Genomic DNA, 19,260 nt, shown 5'->3' on the forward strand with positions numbered 1-19,260 from the left:
AACATTTTGATGTCTAGTATTCCTTTATCTGAAAAACAAAAAACAAAATAACAACAAATCCTTAAAAATCACTGTTGAAACCCAAGTATAATTCTGAATCTTGATTGTCTTCAACATTACAAATATAAATTGCTCATTAGATCTTCCTATAGGCCGTCATTGTGCTTGGTATTGTGAAGAGTAGTAAATATAATTCCTAATCCTAGACTTTGTGGCTAGGATTCTAATTCAGATGTCCTGATTCTTTTATTTATTTATTTATTTTTTATTTAGAGGTGGGGGTCTTGCTGGGCCAGGCAGGGTGGTTCACGCCTGTAATCCCAGCACTTTGGGAGGCCGAGGCAGGTGGATCACTTGAGGTCAGGGGTTCGAGACCAACCTGGCCAACATGGTGAAACCCTGTCTCTCCTAAAAATACAAAAAATTAGTGGGGCTTGGTGGCATATGCCTGTAATCCCAGCTACTCCAGAGGCTGAGGCACAAGAATCACTTGAATTCGGGAGGCGGAAGTTGCAATGAGCAGAGATCACACCACTGCACTCCAGCCTGGACAACAGAGTGAGACTTGGTCTCAAAAAAAAAAAAAAAAAAAAGAGATGGGGTCTTACTATATTGCCTAGGCCAGTCTTAAACTCCTGGCTTCAGCAATCCTCCTAGCTTGGCCTCCCAAAGTGTTGAGATTATAGGCGTGAGCCACCATACCCAGTCACAAATGTCCTGATTCTCAAGCCAGTGCTTTTTCTAGTATAGCAAAGCCTCTCTTATGACATAAGTACCTTATCAAAATCCCACATATATAAAAGATAGAATATTGCATTAAAAGGGTTGATCCCCAGTAGCCCCTCCATGCACTGCCATCAGGCCTGGGCAATCAACTGTTCTCTGGCTCCCCTCTGGCCTCTCTGGCCTAGAAGGTAGCAACCTGGAGGCCCCGCCTTCTAGATCAGGTACATGTGGCTTCAGAATTCCCTGCCCTGAAAGTTGAGAGCCTGCCTCCAGGGCTGCATGGGCCTTTTCCCCAGGGTTTGTCATCCTGGGGGCTGACCCAGCTGTCAGTATGTCATCATAGGCCTGAGGAGTGACTTCATCTGGGGAAGCAGTTGGTAAAGTTAGGATATGGTCGCTGAGGTATATGCATACGCATGTGGGTCCTTGTGGTGCAGGACAGGGCCTAGGCTGGAAATCTGAGGGCACCCATTTGTTTTCTTCTCCCAATCCTTGTAACTATCAGGGGTGTGCCTGCCATTAAGGACCTGTCCTGGCAAGGTGAAACTTTGCTCTTTGAGTTTTTCCTGGCAGTTTAGTTTTGAACACATGTCAAAGTTTTGTTACACTCTCGCTGCCAGGGCAGTTCAACTTGGTTTTTTTGTTTGTTTTGTTTTTCCTTTTTTATTTTTTTGTGGAGAACGGGGTCTCACTATGTTTCCCAGGTAGATCTCAAACTCTGGGGCTCAAGCTATCCTCCTGCCTCTGCCACCCTAAGTGCTGGGATTACAGGTGTAAGCCACCATGCCCTGCTACCAGGGAAGTTCAACCCAAAGATTCACTCTTGATAGGACATTTTGTAAGAAGGGAAAATAGGTTATCATTTCTGATTAAAGTTCAGTATATTCTTTTTTGTTATTTTTATTTTTCGCACTACTCTGCAATATGATATCTCCATTTTGCTGCGTGAAATAACAGGTTATTTATCAAAGGCCAAATATTACTAAGCACTGTTATAAACTCTCAATATGGGCTGGTTGCGGTGGCTCTCACCTGTAGTCCCAACACTTTGGGAGGCCGAGGTGGGCGGGTCACTTGAGGTCACGAGTTCGAGACCAGCCTGGCCAACATGGTGAAACTCCATCTCTACTAAAAATACAAAAAATTAGCTGGGCGTGGTGGTGGGTGCCTGTAATCCCAGCTACTCGGGAGGCTGAGGCAGGAGAATCACTTAAACCTGGTAGGCAGATGTTGCAGTGAGCTGAGATCACGCCACTGCACTCCAACCTGGGTTACAGAACGAGACCCGGTCTCAAAAAAAAAAAAAAAAAAAAAACCTCAATGTGAATTAACTCATTTCAATAACACTTTGAGGTAGATAATATTATTACTATTATTATGTCATCATCATCCCTATTTTACCTATGGATAAACTGAGGCACAGAGAAGTAAAGTAGTTTGTGCAATGCCTGAAAATTAAAAAGTGGTAGAGACAAGATTCTAACCACAGTGCAATGCTGCTTCTATTCAATCTCCTCTGCTTTTCTACCTCTACTTATCCTTTAGGTCAAGCTCAAACCCTCCCTCTTTATAGAAGCCTATCTGAGCAGCTCCATCTGATTTTCTGGACTTCTGGGCTTTCCTTTGCCTTCGTCCCTCCCTGGATGTTTGCTGTTTGGGACTGCTGGACATCTTTCCAAATTTGTATCTATTAGCTCTACCATCTAAAAGTGAAAGGTCTCAGAGTATATGTTCCAGGTTGAGAAAATTTTTAGGTGAAAAGTGACTAGATTGACAGTTGAGTAGGCAGATGACTGGTTTCCCATAACAAGTATGGTGGACTCTGTGATGTACTGCCCAGATCCCCCATCAAAAAAGGACTTGTTGCTCAAGCTTCCGGGAGTGCTGTCAGCAGATTACCATCAGTGGCCATTCTTCCTAGGGACTGTCTCAAGTTCATAGAGCCACCTTGCCCTAGAGTGGCCCATATCCGATGACTAAGGGATGTGGGAATATAAAATCCTGGCCCTCTGGGTCAGTGGTGTGCTGGAGCCAGCCTCTACTGATTCTTAAGGCTTTAATATGTGCATTTCCAATTCTGTGTTCTGTGATGATACATCCAGAGCTTGAAATTAGGCACGGTAGGGATTTTTATATTGTGAAAATTGGCAAACTCGAACAAATCAGAACTTTTACTTTTTCAGAGTCAGTTTACCAGCACACCACTGTTCTTGGTTCTACATAAAACTATGCTGAAGCCACATCAAGATTGAGACAGTTTTTCTTTATAATATTTTAACTTTCTGGACGATTCTCTTATAATCACCCAATGGCTTCTTCCTGCCCACTGCACGGATAAAATCAATATACTAAGACTGTGGCATTGCAGTAGAGAAAGAGTTTAATTGACATGAGGCTGACTCATGCAGAGGAACTGGAGTTATCACTCAAATCAATCTCCCCAAAGGCTGGAAGACTAAGGTTTTTATGGACAATTTAGTGGACAGGAGGCTAGGGAATGGATGCTGCTGATTGGTTGGGGATGAAATCATCAAGGTGTGGGAAAAGCTCCTGGTGCACTCAGTGCGCCTCTAGGTGGGGCCATATGACCAGTTGAGTTAATGAGTCACAAATCCAGGTGAGGTCAGTCTGAAACAACTACAAACCCAGTATTCGTTTCTACAATAGTGATGTTATCTATAGGAGCAAGTGGGGAAGTCACAAATCTTGTGGCCTCCTGGCCACATTACTCCTGGCAGTAAAGGATTATAGAAACTACATCTACATTTTGTCGGATTTCAAGCCCCTTCCATAATCCTATTCTGTGGCCTTTCATTAGTCTTACAAAGGCGGGTTTCTGTCCCTGAGCAAGGAGGGGGCTAGTCTTAGGGAGGGAGTATTATCATGCTTGCTTTCAAGTTAAACTATAAACAAAATCTCTCCCAAGGTTATCTTGGCCTATGGCCAGAAATGACCAAAAATAGTTCGAAGGTCAGAAGCAGGATGGAGTCAACTATGTCAAATTTCTTTTACTGTCATAATTGAAACCACAAAGGCAGTTTCACTCGTCTATAAGCTGTTAATGGAGGCCTTTGGATAGTACTGACCATTATACAAGCCACCAAGAATCAATGAACCCCATACCTAGAGGACAGTGAATTCCTGTAGTAAATGCTTGTTTTTTCTGTTTTGTTTTGTTTTCGAGATGGAGTCTCGCTCTGTTGCCAGGCTGGAGTGCAGTGGCATGATCTCAGCTCACTGCAACCTCTGCCTCCCAGGTCTAAGTGATTCTTCTGCCTCAGCCTCCCGAGTAGCTAGGACTATAGGCGTGCGCCACCACGCCCAGCTAATTTTTGTATTTTTAGTAGAGATGAGGTGTTTTTTTTTTTTTTTTTGAGACAGAGTCTCGCTCTGTCACCCAGGCTGGAGTGCAGTGGCGCAATCTCGGCTCACTGCAAGCTCCGCCTCCCGGGTTCATGCCATTCTCCTGCCTCAGCCTCTCCGAGTAGCTGGGACTACAGGCGCCCGCCACCACGCCCGGCTAATTTTTTATATTTTTTAGTAGAGACGGGGTTTCACCGTGGTCTCGATCTCCTGACCTCGTGATTCGCCCGCCTCGGCCTCCCAAAGTGCTGGGATTACAAGCGTGAGCCACCGCGCCCGGCCTGTAGAGATGAGGTTTCACCATGTTGGCCAGGATGGTCTCGATCTCTTGACCTTCTGATCTGCCCACCTCAGTCTCCCAAAGTACTGAGATTACAGGCATGAGCCACTGCACCCAGCCAGTAAATGCTTGTTGAATGACCACATTCAAATTGCTCTATTAACGTCTTCTGTAAATTCTATCACTTATTCTTGATCTTTCTAGTTTAAAAAGCCTTGGTAGTTGGTGGTGGGGTGGAAAATCATTGAATAGTTAGCTTTGCTAATGGCTTTTCGCTTTTTTTCTGTTAACTTATTTGTAGAAGTGATAGTCAAAAGAGTTAAAGACATATATGGCCTGGCCATCAACTAATCATGGATCCCCTGAGGTCAGGAGTTCAAGACCAGCCTGGCCAACACAGTGAAACCCCATTCTCTACTAAAAATACAAAAATGAGCCGGGTGTGGTGGTATGCACCTTTAATCCCAGCTACTTGGGAGGCTGAGGCGGGAGAATCAATTGAACCCAGGAGGCGGAGGTTGCAGTGAGCCGAGATTGCGCCACTGCATCCAGCCTGGGCAACAGAGTGAGACTCCATCTCCCCCCACCCAAAAAAAAGAATCCTGGCCCTAATATAAGAGCAGGGTCCTAGAGATACCCACCATTTCAGCAAAATAGGGTCAGATATTAATCTTTTGTGTGCTGGATCTTAGGATATGGGAGATTCCTTATAAAGAGACCTTAAGATACTTAGAGTGCTTAGAGATTGAAGCTAGTTACCAACCCATATGGAACTGTTTCAATATTTTAACAGCAGGTATGTCCTTGTGGGTGCCTTCCAGCTGAACAGCAGGTTCATTTATACTTTCAAGGAATAACTCTATTTGTGACTTCAATATTTGACATCTCCTATGCTTTTAATTTACCTAAAGAGACAAACAACAGTAATTACACTATGTTGGTCTTAATAAATATCCTAATCAGTTTTACTTGGGCTTATTTTGGGAGATGGGTGAGGTATACTTGGCTTGCAAATTTTAAGCTATAAATAGCACTAAAAATGTTCTGATTAAGTTTAAAACACTTTTTGATGAGATTTTTGTTTTATTTCTTGGAAGACAGCATAGATTTTTTTGAATCCTGGCTTGAGCATTACTTTAGTAAATGAAGGCTAAAAGGAAAATATCTAATGAAAGTATATAGTAATGGCACTTCCTCATATGACGTTTAACATTTTTTGAGATCATTTACTAAGTACCATAATACTTGTGAAGGAAAATGCAAAGATGAACAAGATAGGGTGCCTGCCCTGCCAGGGATGCTGAAGGGGATACGATGGCGGAAATTTTGTATTTGTCAATTAACCTCAATAAAGCTGGGAAAAAAATCAATTAATTAATTAAAAACAGGGAACCTAAAGTTGGAAAAGAAGAGTTTCCAGGAGTGGGTTAAAAAAAAAAAAAAAGGCTTTTTTGTTGTTGTTGCCACATCTACTGCAAGAATGAAGACCATTCTCAGCAACCAGACTGTTGACATTCCAGAAAATGTCGACATCACTCTGAAGGGATGCACAGTTATTGTGAAGGGCCCCAGAGGAGGCCTGTGGAGGGACTTCAGTCACATCAATGTAGAATTCAGCCTTCTTAGGAAGAAAGAGGCTCCGGGTTGACAAATAGTTGAGGTAACAGAAAGGAACTGGCTACCGTTCAGACTATTTATAGTCACACAGAGAACATGATCAAGGATGTTACACTGGGCTTCCGTTACAAGATGAGGTCTGTGTCTGCTCACTTCCCCATCAATGTTGTTATCCAGGAGAATGGGTCTCTTATTGAAATCTGAAATTTCCTCGGTGAAAAATACATCCCCAGGGTTTGGAGGAGGTCAGGTGTTGCTTGTTTGGTATCTCAAGCCCAGAAAGATGAATTAATCCTTGAAGAAAACGACATTCAGCTTGTTTCAAATTCAGCTGCTTCGATTCAGCAAGCCACAACAGTTAAAAACAAGGATATCAGAAAAATTTTGGATGGTACCTATGTCTCTGAAAAAGGAACAATTCAGCAGGCTGAAGATCTAAGAGTTGTCCAGCTACAGAAACAAGATGCTGGAAGACTCCTAAGACCTATTTGTGATATTTAAATGATGCAATAAAAGACCTTTGATTTGGGGAAAAAATAGGTGTCTGAACTATAAAATGGGAAGAAAGGGGTATGTGGGAGATAAGTCTGGAAAGGTGAAGTGTCAGTCAAGACACTTTCAGTTGTAAATGTCAGAAACCAACACAAACTCAACTCAACTCCCTTGAGATAACATGGGCTTAATTGATAATAGAACTATAGGGTCTAGGAGGTGAGGTTAGCTCCAAGCCTGAGGAGATCCTGGGACTCAAGCAAGGTTATTAGCTCTTACTCTCTCACCACACCTTCCCACTCCCCTCACACAAAATCTTCATCCCTCTCTTGGTGTTACTCTCCTCTCTCCTGTCACCCTCCTTCCCTTGTTCTGCAGACAGGCATTCTCACATGGTGGGAAAGATGGCCATCAGGGGCCTCCAATTTACATCCTTCCAGTCCTGTATCCCAATAGGCAAGGCTCCTTCCACAGCTTCAGAGATAAAAATTCCAGGGAAGGACTCTGATTGGCTGGGTCACATGCCCACCCTGGCTCAACCGCTGTAGCCAAGAGACTAGGGTACTGTGAATAGTAGAACTGGCCTAGCATTGATCACATACTTACCCTGTGTCTTATAGGTAGGGGAAGTTCCCAAAGGAAGTAGGAATGCTGAGTGCAGAAAAACAGAGATGTCCCCACACGTAGGAGGGAGCCAATAATGTAGAGAGCCTCAAGGTCAAGCCATGAAGTCTGAACTCCTTCTGGCAACAGGAGGCCGTTAAAAGTATTGGAGGCTGGGTGTGGTGGCTCACGCTTGTAATCCCAGCACTTTGGGAAGCGGCGGGGGGGCTGCAGATCACAAGGTCAGAAGTTCGAGACCAGCCTGGCCAACACGGTGAAACCCTGTCTCCACTAAAAATACAAAAAATTAGTTGGGCATGGTGGCAGGCGCCTGTAATCCCAGCTACTCAGGAGGCTGAAGCAGAAGAATAGCTTGAACCCAGGAGGCAGAGGTTGCAGTGAGCTGAGATCACGCCACTGAATGCACTCTAGCCTGGGCAACAGGGCTAGACTCCGTCTAAAAAAACAAACAAATAAAAAGTATTGGAGTAAGAAAGTGGCTGTGGATTAACAATTGGACTAGATAATCTTCTAGGTTTCATTTCATTCTAATTTTGGGTGTTTTTTTCTGTTTCTGTTTTTTAAGACAAGATCTGACTCTGTCGCTCAGGCTGGAGTAAGAAAGCGGCTGGGGATTAACAATTGGACTAGATCATCTTCTAGGTTTTGTTTCATTCTAGTTTTGGGTTTTTTTGTTCGTTTGTGTGACAAGATCTCAGTCTGTTGCTCAGGCTGGAGTGCAGTGGTATGATCACAGCTCACTGCAGTGTCCAACTCCTGGGCTCAAGTGATCCTCCTGCATCAGCCTCCTGAGTAGCTAGAATCTTGTGCCACCACACCTGGCTAATTTTTTAATTTGTTATTTTTTGTAGAAATGGAGTCTCCCTATGTTGCTCAGGCTGGTCTCTAATTCCTGGACTCAAGTGATCCTCCTGCCTTGGTCTCCCAAAGTGTTGGGATTACAGGTGTGAGCCACTGCCCCCAGCAAACCTTAATTACTGAGCTACAGCATGAGGCTCCATTCTGTGTTAAAAATCATTTTGATTATTGAAAGAGAGGCCTTCCTGAATGTTAGGGTATAAAGAAGTCAAAAAAATGGTTGCCCTAATGTAAACTATGAACTTTACATTACATGGGTGGTAATGATGTGTCTGTCAGTGCAGCTTCATTGATTGTAATAAGTGTACCACTGTGGTACAGGATTGATAGTGGGAGAGGTTGTGGGTTTGAGGAGCAGGGGATACATGGGAAGCCTGTACATTCTGCTCAATTTTCCTGTGAACCCAAAATTGCTCTAAAAAATAGTCTATTAAAAGACAAAGGAAGGCCAGGTGCAGTGGCTCACACCTGTAATCCCAGCACTTTGGGAGACCAAGGTGGGTAGATCACAAGGTCAAGAGATGGAGACCTTCCTGGCCAACGTACTGAAACCCCGTCTCTACTAAAAATACAAAAATTAGCTGGGTGTGGCGGCACATGCTTGTAGTCCCAGCTACTCAGGAGGCTGAGGCAGGAGAATCGCTTGAACCCAGGAGGCGGAGGTTGCAGTGAGCTGAGATTGCGCCACTGTACTCCAGCCTGGGCAACAGAGCCAGACTCCGTCTCAAAAAAAAAAAAAAAAAAAAGACAAAAGAAGATAGTGGAGCTGCTTTTAGCAGACAACCTTCTGAATGGAGATATGAACTTAAATATTTTACATTTAGAGAGGCAAAATGTTCCTAGCTGACATACAGAGGCCTAGCTGACACATAGAGTTCCTAGCTGACATCAGAGGCCCGTGAGCCAGTGGCTGCCTACCTGAGATTATTCTCAGCCCTAAATCTTTCAGCATCTTTCAGCCTTTTTCTGGGATCATCCCCTTAATTCTGGTGCTGAGGATCTGTATTAGTGAGTGTGAATAAAATCAGTCATTCTGCAAACACAGTTTTTTTGTTGTTGTTGTTGTTGTTGTTTTTTTGAGGTGGAGTCTTGCTCTATCTCCCAGGCTGGAGTGCAGTGGCATGATCTCAGCTCGCTGCAGCCTCTGCCTCCCAGGTTCAAGTGATTCTCTGCCTCAGCCTCCAAGTAGCTGCAATTACAGGTATGTGCCATGACACCCAGCTAATTTTTGTATTTTTTAGTAGAGACAGAGTTTTGTCATGTTGGCCAGGCTGGTCTCGAACTCCTGTCTTCAAGTGATCTGCCTGCCTCGGCCTCCCAAAGTGCTGGAATTTCAGGCGTGAGCCACTGCGCCAGGCCAAAAGCAGTTTTTTAAATGCATTTTATGTCCCAGACTTCATGCTTAATCAATGAAAAACAATGACAAATCACAGACTCCTGACGTCAGACTTTAAGACTAGTCTGAAATAGTTTTTCTCAAAGGGTGGTCCATGGATCACCTACTTGGGAAGCACTTGAGGACCTTGTAGAAATTATGGAATTCAGGACCCTAATGTAGGTAGATCTTCAGAATAAAAATCTGTGAATGTGTGACCCAGGAATCTGCATTTTTTGTTTGTTTGTTTGTTTGTTTTGAGATGGAGTCTCACTGTCATCCAGGCTGTAGTGTAATGGTGTGATCTCGGCTCACTGCAACCTCTGCCTCCTGGGTCAAGCAATTCTCCTGCCTCAGCCTCCTGAGTAGCTTGGACTACAGGCACCGGCCACCACATCTAGGTAATTTTTTGTATTTTTCATAGAGACAGTATTTCGCCATGTTGGCCAGGCTGGTCTTGAACTCCTGACCTCAGGTGATCCGGCCGCCTCAGCCTCCCAAAGTGCTGGGATTACAGGCATGAGCCACCATGCCCGGCCTAGGAATCTGCATTTTTAACAGCATTCAAGAACATTGACACTCAAAATGCAGCATCACCTAGGAGATCATGACTGTTGGAGAGGCCCCATCCCAGACTTACTGTATCAGAATCTGCATTTTGACAGAATTCTTACCCATTAAAGTTTGAGAAACACCATCCTAGAAGATTCTGTTCCATGTGAATTTTGAGAACCACCAATCCAACAGAAGACTGATCTGTGTAGCACAATGTAATGGGTACATTTATAAAGGAACACATGAGATCCCCTAGGAGTGCATAAAAGGAGCAGGTTTCTCTATCAGGCAAGGTTTCCAGAAGAGGTGTGATGTCACCTGCTGCTTTTTTTTTTTTTTTTTTTTTTTTAGGCAGCGTCTCGCTCTTTTGCACAGGCTGGAGTGCACTGGCTCAATATCAGCTCGCTGCAACCTGCGCCTCCTGAGTCCAAACGATTCTAGTGCCTCAGCCTCCCAAGTAGCTGGGATTACAGGTCATGTGCCACCATGCCCGGCTAATTTTCGTTTTAGTAGAGACAGGGTTTCACTATGTTGCCCAGGCTGGTCTCGAACTGCTGGCCTCAATCAATCCACCCGCCTCGACCTCCTAAAGTGCTGGGATCACAGGCGTGCACCACCATGCTCTGCTAATTTTTGTATTTTTAGTAGAGATGAGGTTTTATCACGTTGGTCAGTCTGGTCTCGAACCGCTGGCCTAAAGCGATCCACCCGCCTTGGCCTCCCTAAGTGCTGGGATTACAGGCGCGAGCTACCGTGCCCGGCCTTTTTTTTTTTTTTTAGAGTGAAAGTTTATTAAAAAGCTTTAGAGTAGTAATGAAGGGAAGGAAAAGAAGAAAAGAACACTTGGAAGAAGGCCAAGTAAGTGACTTGAGAGACCAAGTGCCTGTTACCTGATTCTTAAAGAGCAGGAGAAATTAGCCAGGCTAAGTAAGAGGATGGGCCACAAGTGAGAACTCTCATCAGAGGGAATCACATGTACAAAGTCCTGAGGCAAAGGAGAATACTGCAAGTATTCTCTTTTGGTAATTAAAACAAAACAAAACAAAAAATGTACCTCTGAGTACATAGCCAGGTGAGGTGGCTGACACCTATAATCCCAGCACTTTGGAAGGCAAGGAAGGAGGATCGCCTGAGGCCAGGAGTTCAGGATCATCCTGGGCAACACAGGGAGCCCTTGCCTTTACAAAAAAAAAAAAAAAGAAGAAGAAAAGAAAAAAGAAGTTAGCCACGTTGTGGTGATGCGTGCCTGTAGTCCTAGCTACTCAGGAGGCTGAGTTGGGAGGATCCCTTGAACTCAGGAGTTCAGGGCCGCAGTGAACTATGATCGTGCCACTGCATTCTGGCCTAGGCACAGAGTGAGATCCTGTCTCTAGCAAAACAGAAAAAAAAGTACTTCGAATTGCAGAGTTTAAAGAAAGCTTATTTAAACTTCGAATATCAACCAAAGGAAATTTTTTCTTAACTCAATGGTTAAAGATTTGCTTATTAATCTTCTGGAGGGTGGGAAGAGGAATCAGAGTTTTAGATTTCTGTTTCATCTCTGACCCCTTTGACCTTTTTTTTTTCATTCCTTTGTTCATTCATTTATTCAGATATATATACATTGGGCCTGTGCTAGGTGCCTACTAGATGGTGGTGAGTGAAACTGAAATAGTGCCTGCCCTCAGGGAGTTTATAGGTGAGATGGGTGAGCGTGGGAAAACCAATAAAACAGATAAATGTGTACTAATAAAGTGAAAAAATGGCTAAGAAGTGTGCTATGATGGAAAACAGGAAACTGCAAGGAAGATCTGTCCAATCAGACCAGCATATCCCTGCAAAGCGACCACAGTCACTGCAGGTGGGATGTGGGCGGTCTTACCAGGCAGTCCTGCCCGCGTGCACACACACGCACACTCTATTTTGCTGGGAATCCGCAAGTGGGGGTGAAGACCTCACCTCAAAACACCCCTTTTCAACCTGTGTAGGAAAGGACAGTGAAAACGGACTTTCACTGCAGCCCCAAAATCGGAAATGAGAAGCAATGTCCAGAATAGTCTCACTTTTGGAAAGAACTTATTTGAGTAATTAATTCCCGTAGACAAGGGAGCTGCTAAAAACCAGACCGACTCTGACATGTTCTAACTGACATTTTCCAATCGCAAACGCCCATTTTGGCGTTGGGTGGAGCAGTGAGGAGACTCCGCGACACACGCCATTGCTTTCACAATGTGTACGAGAGGAACTGTATATAAGAAAGCAAAGAAATAAGGAGGCCTGGCGGGTGCGGTCAGGCCCGGCCTAGCTGCCGGGTCCCTCGGGCAGGAAAGACGCGTCCTCGCGGCCTGGAACCTTGTGTGTCCGGCTCTGGCTGCCCGGGCCGCCGGCGGAAGCCTTTCAGAGTGGGACCGCGAGAAGCCGCTTGTAAACAGAGCCGGTCCGGGATGGTCAGCGGCCGGGAGGGCTGTCACCGTGAGGCGGGCGGCGGACTACGGGAGCCAAGCCCCCGCCAGGAGCGGACTGCAGGCCCCGCAGGTGAACGGAGAGTAGCAGCCGGCGCCCAGGTGAGCATCCGTCTGCTTCTGTGCTGCCTGGCCGGCCAGTTTGGGGGATGGGGTGGGGACGACAGCATTGTAAATATCCGAGCAGCTCCCAGGGGTAGCAGTGATTTTGCTGTTTCTTGCATGCTCAGGTTTTTATTACGTGCTGGAGACTGTACCACACTGCAATGGCTAATGGGTGAGGGGAGATTACATGATGCATTGTCTGCTTATTTTTGTGAATCAGGTATATAATAGGAGGAAAAAGTAGTTGAAATAGTAGGTGATCTTGTTGAGTGCGTTATTAGTACCCCTGCCATCCCTGCCTGGGGATTATAAAACCAAATCCCAGCAGAGCTTTTAACCTACATCAGGCTGGGGCTTCCAGAAAACGATTGTTCTTTCTGTCGACTCTGTCCGTTTTTAATGTATAGTAAATGACACCACATGACTGATGACAAGCATGGTTTGGTCTTGTAGGAAAGAATTATTAAGCTAAAAAATCAAGATAAGAAAATCTCACACCCATCCCTTAAATAAAAATAAATTACTACTGAGATACATATTTGGATGACAAATTGAGACTGGTCTGGATGTATACCTTGCAAGGCAAGACAAATTTGAATTTACCAGGTTAAACTGAGATTGAGCCATGCTGTTGTAAACTTATTTAGAAGTTTATTTCTCTCTTCTTTTTTCTTCCTTGGAAGGGACCAGAGAGAAACAGCTGAATTTTTTTCTCTATATTTTAATTTAAGTACTCGTAGTGAGTTGTGATTTGTATTTATAAAGTATTTTATTATAAAATACTACATGTAAATTATAATTGGCATACTTAAAATACAAGGCAGTTTTTGACTGACTGACTTCAAGAAAATGCCTTAACAAAAGCTGGGCTATATATCTAATCTCTAAAAATGTCAATAGACATTTGTAACCTTGGTCACATAGTCTTTTAGACAGGAGATGGATATTAGGTTAAATTGCACCTACAATAGATAGATATACATAGAAGAAATGATACTAATTCATCATGAGTTTTCCTTTACAATGAATATTTTTACAATGTCATGGTTTATAGCAAAACCTATAAAGCCAGACTATTTCAGTTTGAATTCCTGCTTGGTCACTTCCTAGTTGTGTAATCTTGGACAGTTTACTTAGCCCTTCTGTTTCCTAATCTGTAGAATGGGAATAATAACAGTATTGACCTCGTTAGGGTTTTTATTATTGTTATTTTATTTTATTTTATTTTATTTTATTTTATTTTGAGACAGGGTCTTACTCTGTCACTCAGGCTGGAGTACAGTGGCGTGATCATGGCTCGCTGCAGTCTCAACTTCCTGGACTCCAGCGATCCTCCCACCTCAGCCTCCCATGTGGCTGGAACCATAGGCACAGGCCACCACACCTGGCTAATTTTTGTACATTTGGTAGAGACAGGGTTTCGCCATGTTGCCCAGGCTGGTCTCGAACTCCTGAGCTCAAGGCTTAGAACAGTACCTGGCATATAGTAATTGTTATATACATGTTTGTTAATAAATATATAAAATAAAAATATGCCAGTGTTGAAAGTGGAATGGTGATTACCAGGGCCTGGAGGGAGGGAGGCAATGGGGATTTGTTGTTTAATGCTGCGGTCCCCTGGTGCCTTTTGGCACCAGGGACTGGAAGACCATTTTTCCACAGAGCGGGTGGTGTGGGGTCGGGGAGTAGGGGAGTGATAGTTACGGGATGAAACGGCATTAGTTAGATTCTCATAAGGGGCTTGCAGCCTAGATCCCTCGCATGTACAGTTCACAATAAGATTTGTGCTCCTATGAGAATCTAATGCTGCTGCCGATCTGACAGGAGGCAGAGCTCAAACAGTAATGCATGGCTGGTCCATCGCTCACTGTTGTGTGGCCCAGTTCCTAACAGGCCATGGACCCGTACTAGTCTGCAGACATGGGGGCTGGGGACCCCTGGTTTAATGGGTATAGAGTTTCAGTTTTGCAAAATGAAAAGAGTTCTGGAGATTGGCTGCACAACAATGTGAATGTACTTAACAATACTGAACTGTACACTTAAAAATAGTTAAGATGGGGCTGGATATGATGGCTCAGGCCTGTAATTCCAGTGCTTTGGGAGGCTGAGGCAGGGGCATTGCTTGAACCCAACAGTTGGAGGTTAAGTAAGGTATGATTCCGCCACTGCACACCAGCCTGGGCAACAGAGCAAGACCATGTCTTAAAAAAAAAAAAAGGTTAATATGGTAAATTTCATATTATATGTATTTTACCACAATTTAAAACTTTTAAATACCAGTGTTAGCAAAGTTATGTTTTCAAAATTTTATTAGCATGCTGCAGCCCCATTCATAGTTAGTTGCCTTTGCCATTATGGAAATGCAGCTTCTGGCAGTCATCAGTAAGATTCATTTTTTTAGTAGATTTGTGTAATTGAGATTTAATTATAAAGAACACAAACAAATGATAAGAAACAACACCTAAGACTCTGTGACAGGCAGAATTCTAAAAATGCCTCTCTACTAAAATTGCTGTCTGTAACCTGTGAAACCTGTGCATATAACAAGATACCACTTTCTCGATTATGTTATGTGGCACAGTTGAATTTAAAATGGTGAGATTTTCTGGGTGGGTCTAATCTAATCACAGGAGCCCATAAAAGTTGGGAGCTTTCTCTGTCTGGGAAATTGGAGAGACTTAAAGCGGGGGAAAGACTCAACATGCTGTGTTGCGGCTTCGAAGGTGAAGGGGAACTGTTGAGAAGGAATTTGGGCAGCCTTGAGGAGTGCTGGAGGCCTAGAGTTGCTGAGGGTGGCCCCACCTAACAAGCAGCATAGAAAGAAATGGGGACCTCTGACATAAGCCACAAGGAACTAGATTCTGTCAACAATCCCAATAAGCTTATAACTGGATTCTTTACCTGAGTTTCTATTAATAGATAAGAGCCCAGCCTGGCCACCACCTTGGTTTCAGCCTTGTGTGAGAGACCCTGAGCAGAAAACCCAGCCAAGCCCATCCAGGCTTCTCACCTTCAGAACTGTGAGAAAATAAATAGGTGTTGTTTTAAGCTACTTAAGTTTGTAGAAACTTGTTATGCAGCCATAGAAAACTAATACGGAAAGAAAAATTGAAACAATAGCAAAGTATCATTTTTTTCCAAATCTCAAATTAACATAAATTTTCAGAAATCCTCCTCACCAGTTAGTGTGCAGCACAGCAGACACTTGGAAATGCTAGGAGGAATGCACACTTGCTGTAACCTTTCCAAACAGCTCATTGGTGAATGTATGAAAAGCCTCAATGATGCTCCTACCTTTTAACCCAGTTAATTCCACTTCTAGGGTCCATCCAAAGGAATTTATCAGAAATATTTTAAAAGTTAATGTTCATGGCCAGGCGCGGTGGCTCACGCCTGTAATCCCAGCACTTTGGGAGGCCGAGGCGGGCAGATCACGAGGTCAGGAGATCAAGACCACGGTGAAACCCGGTCTCTACTAAAAATACAAAAAATTAGCCGGGCGTGGTGGTGGGCGCCTGTAGTCCCAGCTACTCGGAGACGCTGAGGCAGGAGAATGGCGTGAACCCGGGAGGCAGAGCTTGCAGTGAGCCGAGATTGCGCCACTGCACTCTAGCCTGGGCGACAGAGCGAGACTCCGTCTCAAAAAAAAAAAAAAAAAAAGTTAATGTTCAAAGATGCTCAATATAACTTTATTTGGAAAAAAATGTGTAATAACCTAAATGCCCCAAAACAGGGAAACAAATTATGGTGTCGTCAATAGATACAGTGTTATATAGACACTAAAAAGGATTTTTTAATGCAGAAGTTTAACAGTGTGGAAAGGTGTTACCAATGATTGCTAGGTGGGGAAAAATGTGTATCTATAGTAAGCTCTGAACTATGTTTAAAAAAGCAAAATCTACGTAAGGGCTGAAAGGGCCACAGTGGGGCAGTGCTTTTTTCTAGTGGAGGGTGAATAGGCATTGTTTATTTTGCCTTTTATTCTCTTCCGTATTTTCAAAATGACAAGCAATGAACATGTACTTATTTATAATCACAAAAGTCAATAAACATTATTTTAAAAGCTGTTAAGTCTCTACATTGTGGGGAATACAATGACTATAAAACATTGTACAGTCAAATACTGGAGATAATAAAATCCACAAATAACTTAAGTATGTGGCAGAAAGTGATTTTTTAAAGAAAACAAGATATAGAAAACAAATTATTATTGAAAAGATTGAAAATAAAGTTGGAAACATTTCTCAGTAGGGTAATAAGTGAAAGCTTCATGGTAGAAGGATCGCTGAATGTCATATAGAAGTAATAGAAAAAGGAGGCACATGGCTGAATGTTCATTAAAAGTATTTGTTTTCTCATAGATTGACAGATTTAGGTTTTGGGCTATGGACCCAGGTTAATTATACTAGTGGAAAACAACTGTGAAGAATATGTAACCATTTACAGAAAAAAATGGTGCCTGATTAGCAAAACCAAGCTGGTCCTAGCCCAATAACATCTTCATTAAAAAACATCCAAGGCTAATATTTACTGAATATTTATGAGATACTTGACATACTCTATTACAGTTTAATCTTGTATATAGCCTTTGCTTAAGACTTGAAGTCATTCATTTACATATTTAAAAAGTAGGCAGATAGACAGGTACTAATTTAATTACTAGTTTCAAAAGATCTGACTTTAATGGGAACTTGGAGAAGGTTAGATTGGGCAGTTTTTTTAGGATTCTTTATCTCTAGACAGTTTCCAGCAGCACCAGGCTACTGCTGCTGTTACTTTTATTTTCCCATTGTCACCCTATCCTATTTCACCTCACCCTGTCCTCCAACACCCCTAGAAAAGTACAGAGTGTCTGTGACCCCATTGGTTGCTGGCCAAAGGCTGATTTGCTTCAGCAAATGTTAACCCCTTAAAATAAAAAGTCTGGAGGGATATCTAGCAAGGAGTTGTTTTTTTCTTCTTGCGTTCTCCTTTTAGAGTACATTTGGCATTTGGTTCATAAGGAACTGAACTACATCCTAGCTTGGAGTTTCTGATGGAAGCCAATTAATTCAGAGAACTCAGTGCTGAGTGAGAGTGTGATAAAAATGACCACCAGCAATAAATTCCGTGCGTTATGTTTGCTCTGTTTCATTGGCTACTGTGGATCATACCAGACATTGAAAAACATGCATAATTTGCCTTCGTGCTGACAAGGTAAAAGTTTTATTTGTTCCATAAGTAATTAATCTTGATAACAGTATGAGTTATGAGCAAAAACCAAAGTCAAAATGTGGAGGCAATTGCATTAAGATGTCAGGCATGCTGTTTTCATTAACATTTTGTTTGTTTTTCGTACACGCATTTAATTGTTAATTTGAGTTATGTGGTTCAAATAGAATCCCCCAATTATATGCCACATTTATGACCACGGTAGAGATTTATTTATCCAGTTCTCCTGACTAGTGTAACCAGTTTATAATTCAGTACAAACTAAAGCTCTTCTGTCTGGCATTATCCAGTTTACCTGTGAATACTTATGTAACTGGGAAATTGTTAAATATCCACTTCACCTTGTGTTCTGTAGGTATGATTATATAAATGTTGATTTTTCAGTCACAGAACAAAAAACACGTGTTGCAGATTAGAAACATCAGAAATATAACTAGCAGATTTTTTGCTCCAGGAAATTAGCTGAATGATCTCCTCCTACATGTTCTTGATCCACTTTTACCCGTACTGTAACTTTTCCAGAACAACTTCTCTTCCACGTTCAGTGATTCATTAATTTGTTAATTCAGCAAGTAAGGATTGAGCACTTGTTTTGTGCCATGGCACAGTACTTGGAGCTAGGAATGAACAAGACAGGCACAGTCCATGCCTTCATGAAGCTTACCGTCTAGTGAAGGAGACAGACGGTAAACCGGCCATTTGAAAATAACTTGCGTGCTCACTTTGGCAGCACATACATTAAAACTGGAACAACACAGAGATTAGCGTGGCTTCTGTGCAGGGATGACATGCAAATTTGTGAAGAGCTCTTTCAGATAATGTTAAGGTGTGTATGGTTATACAAATGGTAAAAAATTATAAAGTAAAAAAAATAGCTTGAGATGCATAATAATGGGGGAAATCTGGGTGCTATGGGAGCGTATAAGAGGCCATTCAGAATGGACCTGGAGGTCAGGAGAGATGGGATTCCTCGTCAAGGACTGGACAGCTGAATTAGACTTAGCCAGGTTGTGTGTGGGGGTGGGAGGAAAGGAGGGGACAGTGTTGATAAAGAAGATGAGGGTGGTGGTGGTGGAAAACAGTGTTCCAGGCAGAGGAAACAGGATAGGTGAGAAAGCAAGTGGAAAATTCCAGGTTTGGTTTTGTTTTCAGACAGGGTCTTGTTCTGTTGCCCAGGCTGGAGTGCAGTGGCATGATCATAGCTCACTGCAGCCTCAAACTCCTGAGCCCAAGCGATCTTCCTACCTCAGCCTACTGCATAGCTGGGACTATAGGTTCACGCCCCCATGCCTGGTTAACTTTAAAAATTTTTTTGTAGAGATGGGGGTCTCACTGTGTTGCTCAGGATGGTCTTGAACCCCTAGCCTCCAGCAGTCCTCCCATCTTGGCCTCCCAAAGTGCTGGGATTATAGGTGTGAGCCACCACACCTGGTCCCAGTTTCTATAAATCCTTTTTTTTTTTTTTTTTTTTTAGATGCAGTGGCACAATCACAGCTCAAAGTGCTGGGATTACAGGCATCAGCTACTGCTCCTGGCCTCTATAAATTCTTTATATGTAGAGTGGGGTTGAGGTGGGAGTGGGTATGGGGTGAGGGTAGGGGTAGAGAGAGAGA

At 43.2% G+C, this 19,260-nt stretch overlaps 1 protein-coding gene, 1 non-coding gene and 1 pseudogene across 3 annotated transcripts in view; all 3 read left to right on the top strand.

The window, feature by feature from the left end:
- Positions 1 to 5,849: 5,849 nt before the first annotated feature.
- Positions 5,850 to 6,487, top strand: LOC116812152 (large ribosomal subunit protein uL6-like; annotated as a pseudogene).
- A 5,798-nt stretch (positions 6,488 to 12,285) lies between these two features.
- The window catches only part of PLEKHM3 (pleckstrin homology domain containing M3), a 206,703-nt gene continuing 199,728 nt past the window's right edge, over positions 12,286 to 19,260 (top strand). For both annotated transcript variants that reach the window (XM_032754736.2, XM_058439120.1), the window contains exon 1: positions 12,286 to 12,433. The gene's annotated coding sequence lies outside the window, so the exon portion shown is untranslated. The remainder of the gene's footprint in view (positions 12,434 to 19,260) is intronic.
- LOC116809849 (U6 spliceosomal RNA) lies at positions 18,362 to 18,465 on the top strand. The gene has a single exon (XR_004370024.1). It is a non-coding gene; the product is annotated as a U6 spliceosomal RNA (small nuclear RNA).

This window comes from Hylobates moloch, unplaced genomic scaffold (assembly GCF_009828535.3).
Source record: "Hylobates moloch isolate HMO894 unplaced genomic scaffold, HMol_V3 SCAFFOLD_1, whole genome shotgun sequence".
Taxonomy (NCBI): Eukaryota; Metazoa; Chordata; class Mammalia; order Primates; family Hylobatidae; genus Hylobates; species Hylobates moloch.